General features: G+C 37.9%; 1 long non-coding RNA gene and 1 pseudogene across 2 annotated transcripts; one reads left to right on the plus strand and one right to left on the minus strand.

Moving 5' to 3' along the window:
- The first annotated feature begins 12,111 nt into the window (after window positions 1-12,111).
- On the plus strand, window positions 12,112-12,657 carry LOC145803904 (L-type lectin-domain containing receptor kinase IX.1 pseudogene; annotated as a pseudogene).
- Window positions 12,658-13,876: 1,219 nt separating this feature from the next.
- LOC114308536 (uncharacterized) lies at window positions 13,877-14,488 on the minus strand. Of its 2 annotated transcripts, none has more exons than XR_003645527.2 (2): window positions 14,365-14,488; window positions 13,877-14,235 (listed from the first exon to the last, which is right to left on the minus strand). It is a non-coding gene; the product is annotated as an uncharacterized LOC114308536 (long non-coding RNA). The 2 variants fall into 2 exon arrangements; XR_014347309.1 differs by having other exon boundaries at window positions 14,343-14,455.
- Window positions 14,489-23,253: the final 8,765 nt, after the last annotated feature.

A 23,253-nucleotide genomic window follows, 5' to 3' on the forward strand; every position in this document is an offset into this window, starting at 1 on the left:
CTCAATTTCTGACTCAACTTCATTAGAATTAGCATCATCCTCTACATCTTCAATAGGTGGCTGCACATCTCCCCCGTTTTCATCATCAACTGAAGATGAAGGAGATGAATCCATGCCAATGAGATCACTAGTTTTTGGCTCCGGTTGATCACCTTTGCCAAAGTCTTCAATTGTTTGGTCTTCAAGAAACACAACATCACGGCTTCGAATGACTTTCTTGTCGACCGGATCCCACAATCTATACCCAAACTCATCACGCCCATAGCCAAGAAAAATACATTGTTTTGACTTGCTATCAAGCTTGGACCTTTCATCTTTTGGAATGTGAACAAAGGCTCGGCAACCAAACACTCTCAAGTGCTCATAAGACACATCTTTACCGGTCCAAACTCTTTCTGGAACATCACCATTCAAAGGATAGGAAGGAGACAAATTGATAACGTCAACCGCCGTCTTCAATGCCTCACCCCAAAAGGATCTTGGCAATTTAGCTTGTGAAAGCAAACACCTTGTTCTTTCCACAATGGTGCGGTTCATCCTCTCGGCAACGCCATTTTGTTGAGGAGTCTTCTTAACTGTCTTTTGGTGCCGAATACCTTGGCTGCGACAATACTCATCAAATGGCCCAATGTATTCACCACCATTGTCTGATCGGATGCACTTCAATTTCTGCCCTGTTTCTCTTTCAACCATGGCCTGAAAATGCTTAAATACTTCTAGAACTTGATCTTTAGTTTTTAGAAAAAAAGCCCAAACTTTCCTTGAATAATCATCAATGAAAGTAACAAAATAAAGTGCACCACCATGTGTTCTAACTTTTAAAGGACCACAAACATCCGAATGAATCAACTCCAAAACATTTTCTTTTCTAGAAGCAACATTTTTATGAAAAGAAACTCTATGTTGTTTACCCGCCAAACAATGAACACAAGTTTTAAGATGTGTACCTTTCAAACCGGGTAGAAGCTCTTTCTTGAACAATACTTGCAGCCCCTTTTCACTCATATGGCCAAGCCGCTTGTGCCATAATTCAGTAGAAGTATCTTCTTCAAGTGCATTGACAACACCTTTACAAATTTTTCCTTGCATCGAATAAAGTGTATGAGTCTTCTTACACTTAGCCACCACCAAAGAACCCTTTGTGAGCTTCCATATTCCATCACCAAATTTGTTGTTGAAGCCTTCATCATCTAGCTTCCCAGTAGAGATCAAGTTGAGACGAATGTCGGGAACATGCCTCACATCTTTAAGCAATAACTTGCAGCCCAAATTTGTTTCCAAGCAAACATCACCCATACCTATAATCTTGGACAAACCTTCATTACCCATTCGAACAAAACCATAATCTCCTTCGGTGTAGGTAGTGAAGAAATCAACTCGAGAAGTCACATGAAAAGAAGCACCGGAATCAATCACCCAATTGCTCTCTTGGCCCACAAAATTGATACAATCATCTTCACAAACGACCATGAGATCAGCATTGGTAGTAACTGCCGTTGTGTCTTCTTGCTTCTTGTCCACACTTTTGTCACGCCTTTTCTCCTTATTCTTGAGCTTTCGGCATTCCCGCTTCATGTGCCCTTTCTCATGGCAATAATAGCACTCAATATCTTTCTTTGAAAAAGAACCATCTTTCGATTTGTCACGGCTTTGATCACGACCATGAGGAGTCTTACTCCTCCCCCTTGTTTTGCTTCGACCTCTCACAACGAATGCTTCCGAATGAGAGGAACCTGCTGATTTTCTTCTAGTTTCTTCATTCAACAGGCTACTAGTGACTTGGCCCATTGTGACAACTCCATCGGGCGCTGAATTACTGACGGTCACAACCAAAGTCTCCCAACTTTCGGGCAAAGAACTAAGTAGCATCAAAGCCTGCAACTCATCATCAAAAACAATTTTCATAGAAGCAAGTTGGTTAACAATACTCTTTATTTCATTCAGATGTTCCGGAATAGGGCTGCCCTCTTTATATTTTAAATTAACCAACTTACGAAACAGAAAAGCTTTATTTGTGGCTGATTTCCTATCATAAAGGCCCTCTAATTTTTTCCATAAATCATGTGCTGAAGTTTCAGTAGCAACATGATGAAACACACTGTCATCAATCCATTGACGGATAACACCAACGGCTTTTCGATTAAGCCTATTCCATTCATCATCTTTCATACCCTCGGGTTTGCCAGAATCACCCTCAATGGGTCCATATAAATCTTTACAAAATAATAGGTCCTCCATTTTAGTTTTCCAAGTTACCCAATTGCTTCCATTGAAGCTAGACATACGACCCACATTCCCCTCCATTGATTTACACAAATAAATAGACCCAAATAAACCGTAAGCTCTGATACCAGTTGTTAGGGAAAATCGATGTGATTCTCCACAAGTAAATCAATCAATGGGAATAAAAACTAATGCGGAAAAAATTAAATCAAAGGCAACACAAGAATTTTTACGTGGTTCCCTCAATGTGAGATACGTCCACGGGATCGAAATCCGATTCCACTATCAACCAAATAATTCCAAACGATTACAAACGAGACACTAATGGTCTCACAAAACACCCTTAGGTGAATTCCAAATAATCACAAATAAACAAAGAGGAAAGACCTCACCAAATAGAAGAACCAAAATCTTCTGAACCAAAGTTGAAGAAGACCCAAAATAACGAACTAAATCATCCAACTTATGAAGCCGAAACCGAAGAAGCCAACTGAAGATTCCATACCTTAATCAAATAAGCCACTGGATTGACTTTTCCATATGCACTATCTCACAAAACAAATTGATCAATGAAGTGTTTCACAAAAACGGCTGCTGTTTTCTCCTCACGCCCCGAGCAAAAAACCATAAACAATATATATATATTGTTAAATCTAGGACTTATTTTATTAAAATCCTAATTGTATCCAAATTGAATTGGGTCTCCTCAAATATAATATATAAAAATATATTATACTAAACCAAGCCAAATTAAAACTCTTTTAATAAATCAATTGAGTCCCACACTCCAATAAGGAGGTATACCCAACAATTCTCCCCCTACCGACTTAGGTGGAGACATCAACCATACCCGCCAAAGTTCGACACTTTAAATGTTTGTCCCTCGACAAAGTCTTCGTCAACATATCTGAAATATTATCATCTGTGTGAACCTTTTCGAGTTGTAACAATTTCGAATCTAACACATCACGAATCCAATGGTATCTCACATCAATGTGTTTCGATCTCGAATGAAAAGTAGAATTTTTACTCAAGTGAATAGCACTTTGACTATCACAATAAAGCACATACTTTTCTTGCTTCAAACCCAACTCTTGCAAAAATTTCTTTAACCATAACTCTTCTTTGCAAGCTTCTGTAATAGCAATAAATTCAGCTTCGGTAGTTGAGAGAGCAACACATTTTTGTAATTTAGATTGCCATGCCACAGCTCCCCCTGCAAAAGTCATCAAATACCCTGAAGTAGATTTCCGAGAATCAACATCACCAGCCATGTCAGAATCTGTGAACCCATCAAGCATCGGCTTACCATCCCCAAAACACAAACATACCTTTGAAGTCCCTCGAAGATATCTTAGAATCCATTTTACCGCTGCCCAATGTTCTTTACCCGGATTAGAGAGAAACCAACTCACCATACCAACTGCGTGAGCAATATCCGGCCTTGTACAAACCATGGCGTACATCAAAGAACCAACTGCTGAAGCATAAGGAACTTTCAACATCTCTTCTTTGTCTTTCTCACCTATAGGACATTGATTCGAACTAAGCTTGAAGTGACCCGCAAGTGGACAACCAACCGGCTTCGCTTTATCCATATTGAACCTCTCAAGAACTTTCTCAATGTAGCTTTCTTGAGACAACCAAATCAGCCCCTTTTTGCGATCACGAACAATTTTCATACCAAGAATTTGCTTTGCCGGTCCCAAATCTTTCATAGCAAAAGACTTGCTCAACTCCAATTTCAACCTGTTTATCATGGTAGAATCTTGACCCACAATTAACATGTCATCAACATAAAGCAAAAGAATAATAAATTTACCATCTGGAAAATTTTTCACAAACACACAATGGTCCGAAGTGGTTTTAGTAAAACCATTATTCATCATGAAAGAGTCAAATTTTTTGTACCATTGCCGCGGGGCTTGCTTGAGACCATACAAACTTTTCTTCATTTTGCAAACAAATTTCTCTTTCCCTTTTTCCACAAAGCCTTCCGGTTGCTCCATGTAAATTTCTTCTTCAAGATCACCATGTAGAAATGCGGTCTTCACATCAAATTGCTCAACTTCAAGGTTCATACTTGCAGCCATGCCAAGTACAACCCGAATAGAAGACATCTTCACAACCGGCGAGAAAATCTCGTCAAAGTCAATACCTTTCTTTTGCCCAAAGCCTTTCACAACAAGACGTGCCTTGTACCTCAGATTCTCGCCATCATTCTTCAATTTGAAGACCCACTTATTTTTCAGAATTTTCCTCCCTTTAGGCAATTTCACTAAATCATAAGTCTGGTTTTCAAGTAAGGAATTCATCTCCTCTTCCATGGCCTTTTTCCAATCACCTTTCTTTGTATGCTCAATTGCTTCTTGGTAGCTCTCAGGCTCCCCTTGATCAGAAATCAACACAAATTCATTAGGAGGATACTTTCTTGAAGGTTGTCGGTCCCTTGTAGATTTCCTCAACTCAAGTTGTGGTGACGGTACTTGAGTTGGATGTTCTTCCTCAATTTCTGGCTCAACTTCATTAGGATTAGCATCATCCTCTACATTTTCAATAGGTGGCTGCACATCTCTCCCGTTTTCATCATCAACTGAAGATGAAGGAGATGAATCCATGTCAATGAGATCACTAGTTTTTGGCTCCGGTTGATCACCTTTGCCAAAGTCTTCAATTGTTTGGTCTTCAAGAAACACAACATCACGGCTTCGAATGACTTTCTTGTCGACCGGATCCCACAATCTATACCCAAATTCATCACGCCCATAGCCAAGAAAAATACATTGTCTTGACTTGCTATCAAGCTTGGACCTCTCATCTTTTGGAATGTGAACAAAGGCTCGGCAACCAAACACTCTCAAGTGCTCATAAGACACATCTTTGCCGGTCCAAACTCTTTCTGGAACATCACTATTCAATGGATAGGAAGGAGACAAATTGATCACGTCAACCGCCGTCTTCAATGCCTCACCCCAAAAGGATCTTGGCAATTTAGCTTGTGAAAGCAAACACCTTGTTCTTTCCACAATTGTGCGGTTCATCCTCTCGGCAACGCCATTTTGTTGAGGAGTCTTCTTAACTGTCTTTTGGTGTCGAATACCTTGACTGCGACAATACTCATCAAATGGCCCAATGTATTCACCACCATTGTCTGATCGGATGCACTTCAATTTCTGCCCTGTTTCTCTTTCAACCATGGCCTGAAAATGCTTAAATACTTCTAGAACTTGATCTTTAGTTTTTAGTAGAAAAGCCCAAACTTTCCTTGAATAATCATCAATGAAAGTAATAAAATAAAGTGCACCACTATGTGTTCTAACTTTTAAAGGACCACAAACATCAGAATGAATCAACTCCAAAACATTTTCTTTTCTAGAAACAACATTTTTATGAAAAGAAACTCTATGTTGTTTACCCGCCAAACAATGAACACAAGTTTTAAGATGTGTACCTTTCAAACCGGGTAGAAGCTCTTTCTTGAACAAAACTTGCAGCCCCTTTTCACTCATATGGCCAAGCCGCTTGTGCCACAATTCGGTAGAAGTATCATCTTGAAGTGCATTGACAATACCTTTACAAATTTTTCCTTGCATCGAATAAAGTGTATGAGTCTTCTTACACTTAGCCACCACCAAGGAACCCTTTGTGAGCTTCCATATTCCATCACCAAATTTGTTGTTGAAGCCTTCATCATCTAGCTTCCCGGTAGAGATCAAATTGAGGCGAATGTCGGGAACATGCCTCACATCCTTAAGCAACAACTTGCAGCCCAAATTTATTTCCAAGCAAACATCACCCATGCCAATAATCTTGGACAAACCTTCATTACCCATTCGAACAGAACCATAATCTCCTGCAGTGTAGGTAGTGAAGAAATCAACTCGAGAAGTCACATGAAAAGAAGCACCAGAATCAATCACCCAATTGCTCTCTTGACCCACAAAATTGATACAATCATCTTCACAAACGACCATGAGATCACCATTGGTAGTAACTGCTGTTGTGTCTTCTTGCTTCTTATCCACACTTTTATCACGCCTTTTCTCCTTATTCTTGAGCTTTCGGCATTCTCGCTTCATGTGTCCTTTCTCATGGCAATAATAGCACTCAATGTCTTTCTTTGAAAAAGAACCATCTTTTGATTTGTCACGGCTTTGATCACGACCATGAGGAGTCTTACTCCTCCCCCTTGATTTGCTTCGGCCTCTCACAACAAATGCTTCTGAATGAGAGGAACCCGCTGATTTTCTTCTAGTTTCTTCATTCAACAGGCTACTAGTGACTTGGCCCATTGTGACAACTCCATCGGGCGCCGAATTACTGACGGTCACAACCAAAGTCTCCCAACTTTCGGGTAAAGAACTAAGTAGCATCAAAGCCTGCAACTCATCATCAAAAACAATTTTCATAGAAGCAAGTTGGTTAACAATACTCTTTATTTCATTCAGATGTTCCGGAATAGGGCTGCCCTCTTTATATTTTAAATTAACCAACTTACGAAACAGAAAAGCTTTATTTGTGGCTGATTTCCTATCATAAAGGCCCTCTAATTTTTTCCATAAATCATGTGCTGAAGTTTCAGTAGCAACATGATGAAACACACTGTCATCAATCCATTGACGGATAACACCAACGGCTTTTCGATTAAGCCTATTCCATTCATCATCTTTCATACCCTCGGGTTTGCCAGAATCACCCTCAATGGGTCCATATAAATCTTTACAAAATAATAGGTCCTCCATTTTAGTTTTCCAAGTTACCCAATTGCTTCCATTGAAGCTAGACATACGACCCACATTCCCCTCCATTGATTTACACAAATAAATAGACCCAAATAAACCGTAAGCTCTGATACCAGTTGTTAAGGAAAATCGATGTGATTCTCCACAAGTAAATCAATCAATGGGAATAAAAACTAATGCGGAAAAAATTAAATCAAAGGCAACACAAGAATTTTTACGTGGTTCCCTCAATGTGAGGTACGTCCACGGGATCGAAATCCGATTCCACTATCAACCAAATAATTCCAAACGATTACAAACGAGACACTAATGGTCTCACAAAACACCCTTAGGTGAATTCCAAATAATCACAAATAAACAAAGAGGAAAGACCTCACCAAATAGAAGAACCAAAATCTTCTGAACCAAAGTTGAAGAAGACCCAAAATAACGAACTAAATCATCCAACTTATGAAGCCGAAACCGAAGAAGCCAACTGAAGATTCCATACCTTAATCAAATAAGCCACTGGATTGACTTTTCCATATGCACTATCTCACAAAACAAATTGATCAATGAAGTGTTTCACAAAAACGGCTGCTGTTTTCTCCTCACGCCCCGAGCAAAAAACCATAAACAATATATATATATTGTTAAATCTAGGACTTATTTTATTAAAATCCTAATTGTATCCAAATTGAATTGGGTCTCCTCAAATATAATATATAAAAATATATTATACTAAACCAAGCCAAATTAAAACTCTTTTAATAAATCAATTGAGTCCCACACTCCAATAAGGAGGTATACCCAACAACATGTAGGTATTGTTAGAATATATCATCACCTACCACCTCCACTCAACTCACCTACCACACACACTCACCTACTCCCCAATCCTCTCCTATATAATTAGTACCTCACCATCTGTAATTCACACATCAAAACATCCATCAATCAATCAATAATACATCAGTTTATTTTACATGGTATCAGAGCAAGGTTAAGAACCTAATATTTTCGTTCCACCGGCGGGCGGCAATCTCGCCTTGGCCGCCCGCCGGACAAACCCAGCAGCTCACACACACACCCATCACCTCTCCCTCTCGACCACTAGCTCCTTCTGTTGTGCCCATTGATTAACTGGAATGCTAACCTTCAATATGTTTGTTACCAGAAAAGCATTAATGGGTTGGTCAAAGTTCATAGGCCAAGTAGCTATAGGCACTCCCATGGAAATACTCTCCAAGCATGAATCCCAAAATTTGTAAGTGACTCATGAACCCACCTGTTGATGGTTGTCCCAAAATTTGTAGTTGAGGTGCCCAATCTCTCACCACCATTCCAACTTCTTTCATTCTCTCTTCATACCCTTCTGGCAGTTCATCTCTTTTGACATCTTCTGAAAAAATGGATCCCTCACCTGCATGTCTGAACACCCAGATGAACTTCTGCTCACTTTGTTCTAACCCAAATGCAAGCTCTTTGATTTGTTCGTATGTCATTGAAGTTGTCGATCCGAACGAAACATACAACACAGAATCACCACCAACAGAAACTTCACCTGAATCTGGCTGTGGTCTGCCAGGATCTCCACCACCACCCGCCGAGCCCATATTCCCGATCCAGACACCATTGCTTCGAGTTCTCTTTGCAAGTATGGGACTCTGTTGTTCAAAGCGAAAGACCGGAGAAATCCCAATCTCATCTTCACCAGACTCTGTTCCCGAATATCATCCTATACCCATACGATCATTAGAGTCAACACCCCCAAAACCAGCCCCATCTCTTCCTTTTTCAAAACGTGCTGCTTCTTCGTCTTTTTTTCCAACCCATAGGTCCCAATTCTCTCTCTCCTTTTTTCCAACATAATCATCCATCCCAACACACGCACATGCATAAAGAAACCCATTTTCTTTTTTTATTATTCCAACAACACCACTTTCACACCACACCGTCATCCCACTATCCCTTTTATTTATTTTATTTTATTTTATTTAAAAAAAAAAAAAAAAAAAACCAAATTTATACAGATTTGCACAACAACTTAGTTTTATTTATCTTAGGGATCAACCCTGATTACAGTTATCCACAACAAAAAAAAAAAAAAAAACAAACAAACCAAACAAACAAACACAAAACAACCACATCCACAAGCAGGATTTTTTTTTCTCTACTCTGCCGCAGGTCTCTTCTTCTTGCCTCCGTCTTGGACAGTCCTTGACGGTGCTGCATCTGTGTTTTCCACGCCGCCCAGCACGTTCACTCCCCCATACTCTTCCACTGCAGCATATGGCGGCCCTCCAAATCGGAACATCACGGTGGCCTTCCGCTTCAGCTCCTTGTTTTCTGCCCTTAGCACGCTTATCTCTGCTCGCGCATCCTTATACATGCGTTGGAGCAGAGCCAGCTGGGAGTTTAAATGCTGCACCTCATTTGTCCTACTCTGCAGCCGGTTCGACAAGTTTGTAACTGCCGTCATGCTTTCCACGCATGCCTTCAAAGTATACTGATTAGCCTCCACATCCGTTTACACTGCCATTTTTTGCTCCACCGACTGCATCGGAAAGTTCAACGGAGCAAACCCAGTGGTGTTTGGTTGAGGTTCACGGGACACCGCACCAGTTCTCTCTCCTGTGGACTCGTTGAGATCGGGAAAGAGAGTGAGCAGCCCACGGGAAGACGAGGCCATTTTCTGGGCAACAGAGTTACAGACTATCTCTCTCAGCAAAACGACCTCTCTTTCTCAGCAAAACGAAGAATTTTTCAGAGGTTTCTCTCAGTTTTTCTGTCTCAGCTTCTGCCTCCTCCGCTTCGGTTTATAAAGACCATGACACAGAGGCAGCCACGCGCATCGCGCGCCTCTTGACGCCAGACAAACGGGCACGCCAGCCAAAGCACTCACGTGCCTCGCCATCATATCTGGCACGCCTTTTGATGCATCGGGCACGCCTTTTGATGGCACGCCTTTTGAGGGTACGGGCACACCTTTTGAGGGCACGACTTTTGAGGGCTCGATATTTACATCCATGTCTATTTTTTGGGCAGCCTATATACACACTCATACAGTGTCTTCTACACCGCTCAGCTTTATCAATCCCTTTGTTTCAACCTCAAATAGGTTTCTATCTTCACACCTATTTGAGTTTGAGGGGGGGTTATACACAGTATCATGTATAAGTCGCTCAAGGCGCACTCCCTAAGTCGCCTCCTCGGTGCTCAAGGCGCACTCCCTAAGTCGCCTCATCGGTGCACCACCACAGCTTCTACAACGGTCCAACATGACCCCATAAACTGTCTTCTACAACGGTCTGACACGACCACACAGTGTCCGCTACAACGGTCCGACATGACCCCGTAAACTGTCCGCTACAACGGTCCGACATGACCCCGTAAACTGTCTGCTACAACGGTCCGACATGACCCCGTAAACTGTCTGCTACAACGGTCCGACATGACCCCGTAAACTGTCTTCTACACCGGTCCGACATGACCCCGTAAACTGTCCGCTACAACGGTCCGACATGACCCCGTAAACTGTCTGCTACAACGGTCCGACATGACCCCGTAAACTGTCTTCTACACCGGTCCGACATGACCCCGTAAACTGTCCCGACATTTGATTCCGGTTAGCATCCAGTGTCCTCTACAATGTTATGACACCACCATACAGTGTCCTCTACCACGTTATGACACCACCCTACAGTGTCCTCTACACCGTTATGACACCGCCATCTAGTGTCCTCTACAACGTTATGACACCACCATCCAGTGTCCTCTACACCGTTATGGCACACCCATCCAGTGTCCTCTACCACGTTATGGCACTACCTTTCAGAGTCTTCACCAACGGTCTGACACGACCATACAGTGTCCCCTATCTTTTTTATTTTTATTTTTATGTATTTTCTTATTTTTATGTATTTTCTTGTTTTGTTACTCTCTCCAAACTCAAGTTGGTTAGTTTCTATCCTCCTTGAGTTTGCGGGGGGCTGTTAGAATATATCATCACCTACCACCTCCACTCAACTCACCTACCACACACACTCACCTACTCCCCAATCCTCTCCTATATAATTAGTACCTCACCATCTGTAATTCACACATCAAAACATCCATCAATCAATCAATAATACATCAGTTTATTTTACAGGTATCAATATCAACTCTATCATATCTAACGATACTGCAGTATGGTACAGTAACATACCGTCTGGGATAGAAAACGAAGCTTGGATTAATTATGATTCTAGTTCGAAAAATTCGAGTGTTGTTTTCACTAATTCAATAAATAATATGACAGTTGAAAGGAACCTTAGTTTCCTGGTTGATCTAAGGGAATACTTACCATAATGGGTTGCAATTGGCTTATCAGATTCAAATTGATGTGGTAGTGAAACCAGGTCCCAGTCCAGGACCCAACACAGTCATCCCAAGCCCTCCAAAGAAGATGGGTGAAAACAACAAAAAGGCGCTGGTTGTGGGATTGACCGCTGTCTCACCTGTTTTGATTGGTGGGTTGGCTTTGCTTGGCTTTGTCTTGTGGAAAAAAAGTAGTAGAGTAAAAGAAGAAGATGGAGATGAATTTGCTATTGAACTATCCGTGGACAACGAATTTGAGGCAGGTATCGGACCAAAGAAATTTACGTACGGTGAATTGTTTCGTGCAATAGATAACTTTGCAGGGGAACATACGCTTGGAAAGGGAGGATTTGGTGGGGTATATAGAGGTTTCTTAAGGGAATCCAATTCCTATGTTGCTATGAAGAGGATATCAAAGGGATCAAAACAAGGAATAAAAGAGTATGCATCAGAAGTGAAGATCATTAGTCGATTGAGGCATAGAAATTTAGTGCAACTAATTGGTTGGTGTCACTACAAAAGAGAACTCTTACTTGTTTGTGAGTTCATGGAAAATAGAAGCTTAGATTACCATCTCTTCAAAGAAAAAGCCTTGTTGACATGGGTCATAAGGTACAAAATTGCTCAAGGGTTGGTCTTGGCTTGCTCTATCTGCACGAAGAATGGGAACAATGTGTGGTGTACAGGGATGTAAAATCAAGTAATATTATGTTGGATACGAATTTCAATGCTAAACTTGGGGATTTTGGGTTAGCCAGACTTCTTGACCACAAAAGGGTCACAAAAGACTGTTTTGGCCGGGACCATGGGCTATATGGCACCCGGATGCTTAATTACGGGCAAAGCTAATAAGAAATCAGATGTCTACAATTTTGGAATCGTGACATTGGAGATAGCTTGTGGAAGAAAACCTATCGACCTAAAGGCTAAGGAAAGTAAGATAAGAATAGTGGACTGGGTTTGGGACCTATACGGTACTGGTAGGCTTCTTGAAGCAGTGGTGGATTCAAAGATGAGCCCAGATTTTGTTCAAAAAGAAATGGAATGCTTGATGATTGTTGGGCTCTGGTGTGCTCACCCGAATCACAATCTCTGGCCTTCAATTAGGCAAGCCATTCATGTGCTTAATTTTGAAGCTCCATTGCCCATTCTCCCAATTAAAATGCACGTGGCAACATATTTTGCTCCTATGAATACTTCTTCGTCTTTGGTTTCTTTAACCTACGGCTCTACTACTGTTTCTAATAGCAGCCAAGTTCATTCTTCAAGCTATACTTACAACACAGATTTCTCCAAGTACACCTCATCCTCTGCAACTTCTTCATCTGCCTCATCTAGTATACAAAAGTAAGTTGATATAGAAAGTATCTAGTCCAATATTTAATGTATTTTAGCAGAGTAAAATCATAGTTATAGATATTGATTTCATTGTTTTTACTCTTTGTGCAATTTATAATTTGTATTGGTACCAATGTATCCACCAAATATAGATATGTTCGTTCATTATCATGGAATGTTAAATATACTTAGAAAGTAATATAATGCTTTATATAATAAAAATAATGTGTTTGTCAAAATTATGTAGATAAGTCATAGAAGTATAATTGAGAGGTTATATAACATTAGCCACAAGAAGTACATTCATCAAATTATGCTTCCAGACAAATATTGTGGTATAGGATGAAATTTATAGGGCTGAGACAATGAATTAAATCCATGAAAAAACTATAAAAAATAAAAATAAAAATAAACAAATCAATTTATCACAAACTGCTAATTAAGTGGAATATTACAAACTAATTTGTGGTTAAGCCAAATGGGAATCTAATAGTAATGGGAAAGGAATCTTTATATCAATCACCATAAATCCCACACTCAAATCTCTTTGATCCACGACAACTATGTATAACTCATCATGAGAATTTCTTTTAATCCAACTAGCTACTGTTATATATGGTAACATTCATTTATTAAATTTCATTGAAATTCACTTTAAGAGTCCTCTTTATATCATCTCTATGGTGCAAGATTATGACATTACATGAATGCAACCACTAAAATTTTGACGTAGGCATTTGATAATGTTTGTAATGCTTCTATGATCTCAAATAAAAATGAATAATCTTTAAAGCATGGAAATTGGGATACCTTCCTATTATTGATTGAGGCTATACAAGTATCTACATGCTTTTTAAAAAATGGCCATCTACAGATTGGCCATACATTCCAAAGTTTTTGTTCATAAAATAAAAAAAAAATAAAAAAAAGAGAGATACCAATCACATAATCAAATTTAGATATACATCTTCATCCATGCATTTGCATATGAAACTAAACGACAAAACCAAACCATATCATTGGGGTCACTTCGGTTCCTCAACTAACAAATCAAAGGAATCAAAGGGTTTGGTGCTAAATTTTTCCTCAAAACAAAAAATTAAGGTACAGAACACTAATGCACATTGATTCATTGACCTGAATGGAAGAGTAAAATGGACCAAAAGGAAACCAACCAATCAAACCCACGAGCCAAAAACCACAAATTCAACTAAAAACAGGGTCAAGGTGTAAAAAAAAGCTTTTAATTTGTTAACAGGAATACAAACAAACAAACAAACAATATATTTCCTAAATTAAAATAAAATCGCATTTTGTTCAATTAGACAAAAGGAGGACAAACCCATCAATTTAAAAGGAAAACAAAGGAGTTTGAGCTTAGTTGATGAGATCACCGCCTTGATTACAGAATTTGAAGCCCTGAAACAGCAGATTCAGCAATGTCACGGACAACTTCAATTGAAATATTTTGGATTATTTCTGTTGGGAAGTTGTTAGGGCTAGAACAAAGAAGACCCAACAGAAACGATTTCATTGGTGCTGTCTCGGAGGGAATGCATTCAATTTCTCAATTGGCGTCTCTGTGAATCAGCTGCACAAAAATCGTATTTTGTCCAAATTAGTCGGTTAAAAAATTGTTTGACATCTATTGGTTACCTAGATAAATTAAATTTAAATATATTTTAAAGTTGATCATACCTTTTAAAAATGGGGGAATTACCTTATAGCGAGAAACCACAAATCAGTGAGAAATGTTTGAAAATTTCAACAGTATTGACAAGTGAAAAATATAGAATAAGGTTTGGGAATTCTATTTTGAGGGTTCTAATATAATTCTAATAGTGGGTTCCACGTAATAATATGATGTGTTGATTTGTTTTTTTCTTTTTTAACACCTAATTAAAACCCATGTTAAAACTCTAATGTTAGAATTCTCTATAATTATCTAATATACTTTTACCTCTCAAATCTCTCGTCTCACATCACACTCACACACTCACTAAAACACGTCACGAGAAATGCGTGGTAGCTCGAGAGTTAAGCGGCCCGAATGCCCCGAGTGTCAAAACGACGTCGTTTTGACACTCCAATTTTTTTTTTCCTTTTTCTTCTTTTTCCTTCTTTCTTGAACTGGTTTGAGAGAGAGGCAAGAGAGAAACAGAGGTGAGAGAAACAGAGGAGGAGGAAGAGAGAGGAGAGAGAGGCGAGAGAGGAAGAGAGAGGCGAGAGAGAGGAGAAGCCGAAGCTTGATCTTCGAGAGGCCGAAGTTTGATCCGCCATGGACGGAGAGGCCGAAGCTTGATCTTCGGCTATGGGTCTTCGGCTCAACTGTTTTGAGACTTGGTTGTTTTGATTTTGTTTTGATTTTTTTTTTTTTTTGATTTTTTTGGTGATTTTGCAAACTGTGATTTTGTTTTGAGACTTGATTTTTTTTGTGATTTTTTTTTTGTGTGTGCTGATTTTGATCTTCGGCTGAACCATTACGTTTTTGATCTCTTCTTCTTCCTCTTTGGGTTTGAGGAGAGAGAGAGAGAGAGCTGTGTGGCTTTTCAACAAACCCAGAAGGCTTTTTCAAGCTACGTAGAAGAGAAAGAAGGACAGAGAGAGAAAGGTTTTTCAACAAATCCAAAGGGAAGGAAGAAGAGAAAGAACGAAGGAGAGAAAAAAAAAAAATTCGAGCCATTCGAGCTTTCCATTTTCGAGCTACATAGCGGGGTCGAACACGTCACACACATCACAATTTTTATGTTTTTTTTAGATAGGATGTTGAGGACAAACATCACAATTTTGCTCGCTCTCTCTCTCTCTCCCTCCTTATCACACACATCGCATCATTGACCTCATTTTATAATGAGGGCCGGTAAATGCCTTACTTTTTTATTTGAATTTCTTACTTTTTATATTTTATTTTATTATAATTTTATTCTAACATCAAATTTTAATCTTATCCTCATTTTATTCTCTCAAGTTTAACCTTAACTCTAATCCCACTACTACTTCCACTCCCGCCGACGTCCTCCACCAACCAACCCACCTTCGTTATTTTCCTCCTTTGGCGAGCCTCTCGCCACCACCTATTGTTTACAAAACTATCAATGGCGATGAAGGTTATGGTTTTGGTGGCGGCCGCAAAGAAGGAGCGACTGATTCACAAACTCTCTTTTGCGATCTTCATCTTCATCTTTCGGAACTTACACTCTTTTCTCTCTTTTGTGCTCTGCTCCCCCTCTCTCTATCAATTTCTCTCTTTACCTCACAGGTTGGTCGATTTCTCTTCGTTCGGTTGCACAGAGCTGAACTTGTTGAATATGTTTGGTACTTTACAACTAAACATATGGCTTTTGTTTGGTTACAGAGTTTTGAACATCAAGCTTTTGTTCAGATCTAGTTTTCCGAACGGCGAGGAACGAAGGCAAAAAGATGGGTTTTCCGAACTGATTATCCATCATTCATCTTCAGCAACATCAATGTGATTCTCTACAATAGAGGAATCACTTTTTGAACTTGGACCCATTACACTTCCAAAGTTGTTACATTATTTGAAACATAATTCGCATCTATTTGATATTTTGAGGAAACAGACGGTTGTTCTGTTGTTATTGTTGTTGTCGCTGTTTGAGCAAGTTGTCGGAGAATGAAGGTTGCTAGAGTGGGAGGAGGACAGCCAGAGGAAGGAAGGAGGAGTTGAAGGTGGAAGATTGAGAGGTGGGGTTCAAATGGTATATTTGAGATTACGGTAGGGGTCCAAAGAAAAATAAAGAGGGAAGCAATTTTAGTGGTGGGAGGCCAAAGAAGTAGGAGGTGCAAAATAGAAAGGTAGGGACATTTAGCAGTCCCCTTTATAATTAAAAAACAAAATAAATTTTATTCTATTTTATTTTAATAAAATACTCCCTTCGTTCTAAAATAATAGTCACTTTTGGAGAATTCAATATTTTTTAATAGTATAATTATTGCATTTTAAAAATATTAATTTTTTTAGAATTACCCTTTAATGGTACATTTTTTTTGAGAATATCAATTGTCATAATTTATTTTTTTTATTATTAATGAATTTAAAATAAGAGCAAAATAGTAAATTTATGTTATTTTATTACTTAATTTTTGAAAAGAAATTAATATTTTGAAATAATAAAAAATAAAATAAAGGATTAATATTTTAAAAGAGAATGAGTACATATAACTTTTTAATATATAAATTCAATTTTCATAAAATTAATATTATTCCCTTCCGTTGACGCATTCCATTTGTCTTGAAGCTGTGTCATGAACACTTCTTGTAATTAATAAAAAAAGGTTAGTTTTAGTTTTTAGAAAATATTTTTTAAAAAATTTTATTTTCTTATTTTTCATATTTTTGTTTTTACTAATTTTTTAATATTTTAAGTAAATTTTTTAAGTTTTAGATACATCTAACATAAATACACTTAAACAGTATAATTTTTGTGAAAAAAAGTCTTTAAAAATTTACTAAATACCAAAAATACAAAAATACATATATATATATATATATATATATTTTGTATTTTTGTATATTTATTAATTTTTTAAAATATTTTTTCACAAATATTTTACTTTTTAGATATATGGAAAAATTACTGATAAATCCCAAATTAGGGAATGTCGTTCCATTTAGTCCTGTGTTTTTTTTTTTTTTTTTTTTTAATGAACTATTTGGTCCTATCTAGTTGGGTAAGGATATTTTTATTTTATTTGATATTGTTGAAGTTTACATATTTATCCTTTTTATGAGATTGAGTAGATTCTAGGCTGATGTGGTTTTTGTTCATTTCTGGTAACTTATTTTTACATTTTCGTTGGTAATATATTTGATTCAATGATTTACGGTGGGATTGGTTAGATTGTTGATATGGATTTATTGGGCTGTGAATTTGATTTTGCTAGTCTGAGAATTTTGTCGCGATGCTATGGGTTTTGGTGCCGACAGTTCTGATTTTTTTCCCCCTCAAGGTAAGTGTGTGTGTATGTGTGTGTGTTTGTTATTCTGATTTGTTTTGTGTATATGTGTTTGGTGTCGTGGGTAATTTGTGTGTGTGTGTTTGTTTCGGGAGGACGGAGGTTTCAGCAACTTGCAGATTTGGGTTTTTTTAATGTTTTTGTGAATTGCAAGCATGGAGGTCGGTATTTTGTTGTTGTGTACATACGGCCTAATGAACGCTGTCGTTCGTCTTCATCAAGCGCTGACATTCGCAGAGTTGATTAATGAGATATGCGGGAAGTTTAATGGGTTGGCCTCCGACCTGGTGGTGTTATTGTTCTCTATACCCGGATATAATAAGTTCAAGGTTGTGTGTGATGAGGATGTTCAGAATATGTTATCTCTTGCTAAGTCTTTCGAACTCGATCAAATTGATGTTTTGGTTCAGAAACGAAATGTAAGCGATGGTGTCAATCGCAATGGCAGTGTTTGAGAAACCCACGGTCACGCCTAATGATTTCCTCATAGCACCGCCTGCTGTCAAGCGCCCGCCAAGGAGGCCAAAATGGAAGAGGGTTCCATCAAGGGGTGAGGTTGTGCAAGGAACTGATTTAGCCACAGCGTATTCTAAGCATTGACGTTATTTTTTTCTACACCTTTTTTTTTTTTTTTTCTAGGGTGTGTTTTCGAGGTGTTCGCTAAAGTTGCATGTCCTTTTTTAAGTTTCAGATTTTGTTGAACGTGTTGACGTTGCAATAGCGCATGTCAAATGATCTTGCATGTCCATTTGGTTCGTTTTATAGACTACAATAATGATATCGAGTCATTTCAGGTGTTTGTTGTTGTTACTTTTAATTTCGCACATGTGTCTATTACAATAATATCATACGATGGTCAAAGTTAAAAAAAAAAATTTAAAAAAAAAATAAAGAAAAAAAAGAGCATGCATTTACACCCCTCATTTTTCGAAACAACTTGTCATTGTTATGTAGGGATAATAGGATATGGGTCTGACTCTCATTATTTATGATGGACGTAAGTTGTGATTTGTGTTTGTGACTACTGTGAGATTTATCATTTTTTTATGTCTTCCTTGTACTCAATGTATGGGTGTTTGTGGTGTTTTCTCCCATTGTTCCCTTTAGTTTTTGTGTTTCCACTCTCTTTGTTCGGGGCATATATTGTGTGTACTGCAATCAAACTTGCCAAACACTTGTCAATTACCATGAGTGGGAAAAAAACTCACATTCAGTGCATAACATAATTCACACCAACATTGCCAAACATGATGCATAACATTTTGTATGCTATTTCCATGATGTGTTATTCAGCGTCACACATTGGCCTGGTGTTTAGGTACCTGTTCAATATTTCGTATGCAATATGCTTGTTTGTTGTGGTGTACAATTATCATGAACAAACGACAAACATTCTATCGTTAATTACGACGCAATCAGTAACGACAACCTATGTAGCCAAACATAAAAGACAACATAAAATTGTGGAATTTCGTACTGTGCTAATTGTGCACCATACAGTATATCATGGTCATCTTCACTTTGGACGGATGTCGTTGGTCCAAAGGATGTTTTGCAAAGTCAAGAACTTCATTCAAACATACACACGAATTATGCACTCAAAATTGGGTGTTCATCAAGATGTGGATAACAATTTGGACACACATTAGTGTCTTTTGTATGCCAACAAAACTAAATCCTGTGATAAGTTCAACAATAAATAATCAAAAATGTTTCATGGTGATGCTGGCAATGTTTGAATGGTACATATGCCTCGATGTGGGGCATTTTTTTCATGGGTGATGCTGTTTTTTTGCACTAGAACGGCAACTTTGCTTGCTTCTTAACAGCCAACCAGGTCGATGTCCATCATTTCATACCTGAACCTCGCGTTCATACCATGGGAACTTTTTAGGGAGTCTGATGTCGAGCGTTACTTGCCACATAAAAAAACATGGTGTCCATTAGATTTTTCCACATATCGTGTTGCAAAATCATGATCAGCAATTACGAGACAAGAATGATAATTGCCATAACGGGTTAAACGCAAATATATGGATATCGCACACTATAAGAAAAGGTGCCTACTGCGACGTTTCTTTTATGGCGTTTATGAAAAACGCCATTATAGATTAGTTCAATACAACGTTTTGAAAACGTTGTATCTGATCTCAGTAAAACGGCACCGTTTGGGTCAATTTGTTAACACTGTTCAATACTCCATCCCTTTCAAAACGTCTCTCCCTCTCAGTCTCACTCTTCCACAACTCAGACTCTTTCTCTCGCTCAGAAACCCTTTCGATTTGAAGCTCAAAAACCTCCACTCTCACTGATTTGAAGCGCTCACTATCGCTCGATTTCAAGCACTCTCTCGCTCGATTTCAAACACTCTTGATCGATTTCAGATCTGTCAATTTCAGAGCTTGTTGCAGATTTTGAAGGTCACCAGATTTACGCTTATCTTTCAATTTTGGTTCTCCTCTCTTTGGATTTTGTGAGTTTCGATTTGGTCTTTTGGTTCTCCTCTTGTTTAGGCCCCCTCATTTTTTTTTGATCTGTAAGTTTGTTGCTGCTTTGTTTTGTTACAGATTTCGCTCAATCGGTCGCCCGCTTTTTTTTGTTGCAGAACTTAGATCTGTAAGTTTTTATTATATATGCATTTGTTTTGTATGAACTCAGATCTCTGATTTTTCATTATTTTGAGTTCATTGTTTTGGATTTGGTGGATGTATCTCACCTCTCCCTCATGCACACACATCAAACTATTGATGTTTATTTCTAATCCACTTAATCCTCTTTAAATTTGTTTTCGTTTACATTTCTTCTTCCCAATTATAAGTCTAGGTTGTGCTGCTGCTTTATTTTTATCTAGATTCATAATTGATACCAACCATTTGAGTTGAGTTGGAGTTCCAGATTTCAGTAGGTGTTACTTTTGGATTGGCTTGTGTTTGTATGTGAATCTAAATTGTTCAAAATGCAAGGCTAGCTGAAACCTTCTTCTTTGCAGTTTGACTTGTATTTGGAGAATAAATGTAACATAGAACTAATGTGAGAGGGTAAAATGTATTTCAAAGATTGAGAATTACTAGTAAGTTAGTAATAGTTTGAAATAATGTAGAAAAAATAGTCAGAGGTTGTTCTCCACATTTGTCTTGCCTGATGTGTATGATAACCATGTATAAATTTCTTTATAGCTTACATAGAACCACCATTGTAAAAATCTCTTATGTAGAAAAGAATTGACAGAGGTGGCTCCTGGGAGTTTCCAGTAGAGTAATTTAGTTTCGGTTGCATTCAGATTGATTTCATGATTGTATGCTTCGCATTGAGTTGGGTTTGGGTTTTAATTCAACTTCGTGGGTGTATGTTTCCGTTGTAAGATGGAGGATTTGTTAGATTATGTGTCTTAATGCATTGTTCTTCAATTAGCAAGGCCAAGGCTGGCCAGGTGCCTGTATTTTATTTTCAACAAATAATAGTAGGTTTCTTCATCTTGATTTAGTGAATATGTGGGGCTAAATTGTATCTGAAACATTTAGTGCATGTATACATGAAAAGTAAACCTATGTTTGATGTTTAGGCAAGCTTGTTAATTTGTGTTTAAGTTTGGTTGTCCAAGGCATGTACACCTGCTTTGATATATTTTTAGGCCAAAACAATCTATATTTAGGTTTTTGAATTGATGATTAATTGGTGATTGCGGGGACATGATTTGGATTAATTCCTTTAATTTTACGTTTCTTGAACACTATGGTTTAATGATGTGCTAGTGTTACCATAAAGTGCCCAACATGGGTACTTATTTCAACAGAGGATCATAACTAAGGTAGTAGCCAAGGAATTTTTGATTATTCTGTATAACTTCCTCTCATCTCTTATCACACATACAAGGAGGATGTGCCAACTCATATCCCTTTTTCGTTACCTATGTCATGCTGAGTCTAACATCGTCATTCAATCTGTAGCAAAGTGTTCCTAAACGTTGTTCCAGTTAGAGCTACATTTATGCATTTCCTTTGACTATTCTGGTTAATAAAAAGGCTATAGATGTTGAAACCCACTATCCTGCTAGAACAGTAGTGGAAATATTTCCTTCTTTGAATAGAACTTGTATTTATCTCCCACAAGATTTTCATTTGGAGTTGATTCCTCATTTTTCCATCCTTTGATCCATCAATTGATCATACCTATCCCTTGATCACTCATTTCGGCATTGACAAATCACCCTGCCCATGACTGAATCTATTGCTGGATGCTGTTAAGATGACTTCTTGTTACACTTAGCCCACCAAATCTCCAGGTTGGCGAATTGCTATGCAAGAGGAATTCAATGTCCTTATTAGGAGTGGCATGGGCGCTACTCATCGAAGAATGACTCTGGTTAGTAAATCAGGATTCCCTTTTGTAATTTTATATATATATATATATATATATATTTCTGAATTTGATTATCAAAATATTTTTTTCTTTGTGCTCATGTTTGACATCAAAGAGGGGAATTCTATGGTTTTATCGGCAGCAGACTGGAAAGGGTATAACCTGCTCCTATTTTCTATTCTCATATTACTCTATTACTCTTTTAACCTTTAGCAAAGCTATGATCTCTTTGATATGTTTCCTCATTCTCACATGTACTAAGTACAGATCCACCACTAGTTTATTGGTTAAGGTCTGGTCAAGGTAGAAAGTGTGATGGATTGTGGTGTGTCTATGGCAGCCCTAAGTTCACGAGTGCATGTGTTGATTATTGGACTAGCTGGTTGATCCAAAGCAATCCAGTTTAAATTGTACTAACGTTGGAAGAAAATTGCTTGTTGCATTTTTTTTTTCCTTTTTGTGTGTGCGTGTGTGTAGCAGCCATGTTTTCTAAAAAGTCAATAGCCTATTTTTTTATTTGAAATTGAGTTTTAGTTTATTTCTGAATATGTTTCTATTGTTTGGGATAGTGTTCCATATAATAAATGGACTTCACACTTCGTTCGAAAAGGGCATTTATTGCCATTTTATAATCTCTAATAATTCATACAGCTCAAATCCAGTTTCTTGAATGGAGTACTTGGGATAAATGGAGCTCTCACCAAAATGGTTGTGAGGAGAGAGATAAAAGTTAATTTTAGGGAACCTGAAAAAATTCAAAATTAAATGCTTGTTAGGAAAAACAGACAGGTCCTGTTAAATGATACCCAAAAATGTGCTCATTTTAAATGCTATCTGAAACCCAATGAGTTGATTCATTTCAATCTCCTTAGGATGTAGGCTCTTTAACTATCAAAGTTTTGAAGATTGTTATGAAGAACAATGCTACTAAAACAAGATGTGATCTCTTTAAGTGGCATATAAAATGGGACGGGATAATTAGTCTGTGGAATGTGGACTATTTTTTGTCTCTGATAAGATGTAATGGTTGTAATTTAGTAGTTAATGGATAAGAAATAGAAGACCAAATGCAGAGCATATGAACACATTCAACTTTTGCAGTTAACTACCAACAATGTTTAAATGAGGTTCATACATCAGCTCCTATTCGAGTCACTGAATTTGTTTTCTGTTAAATGTTAGGTTTGAATTTAAGCAATGTAGGCATGTAGAATAGGGTTGTTATTTCTCATTGTCATCTCATGGAGAGGATGCTGAACTCACCCCTCCATTA

The sequence above is a fragment of the Camellia sinensis genome, chromosome 12 (assembly GCF_055761805.1).
Source record: "Camellia sinensis isolate YWXY chromosome 12, ASM5576180v1, whole genome shotgun sequence".
Taxonomy (NCBI): Eukaryota; Viridiplantae; Streptophyta; class Magnoliopsida; order Ericales; family Theaceae; genus Camellia; species Camellia sinensis.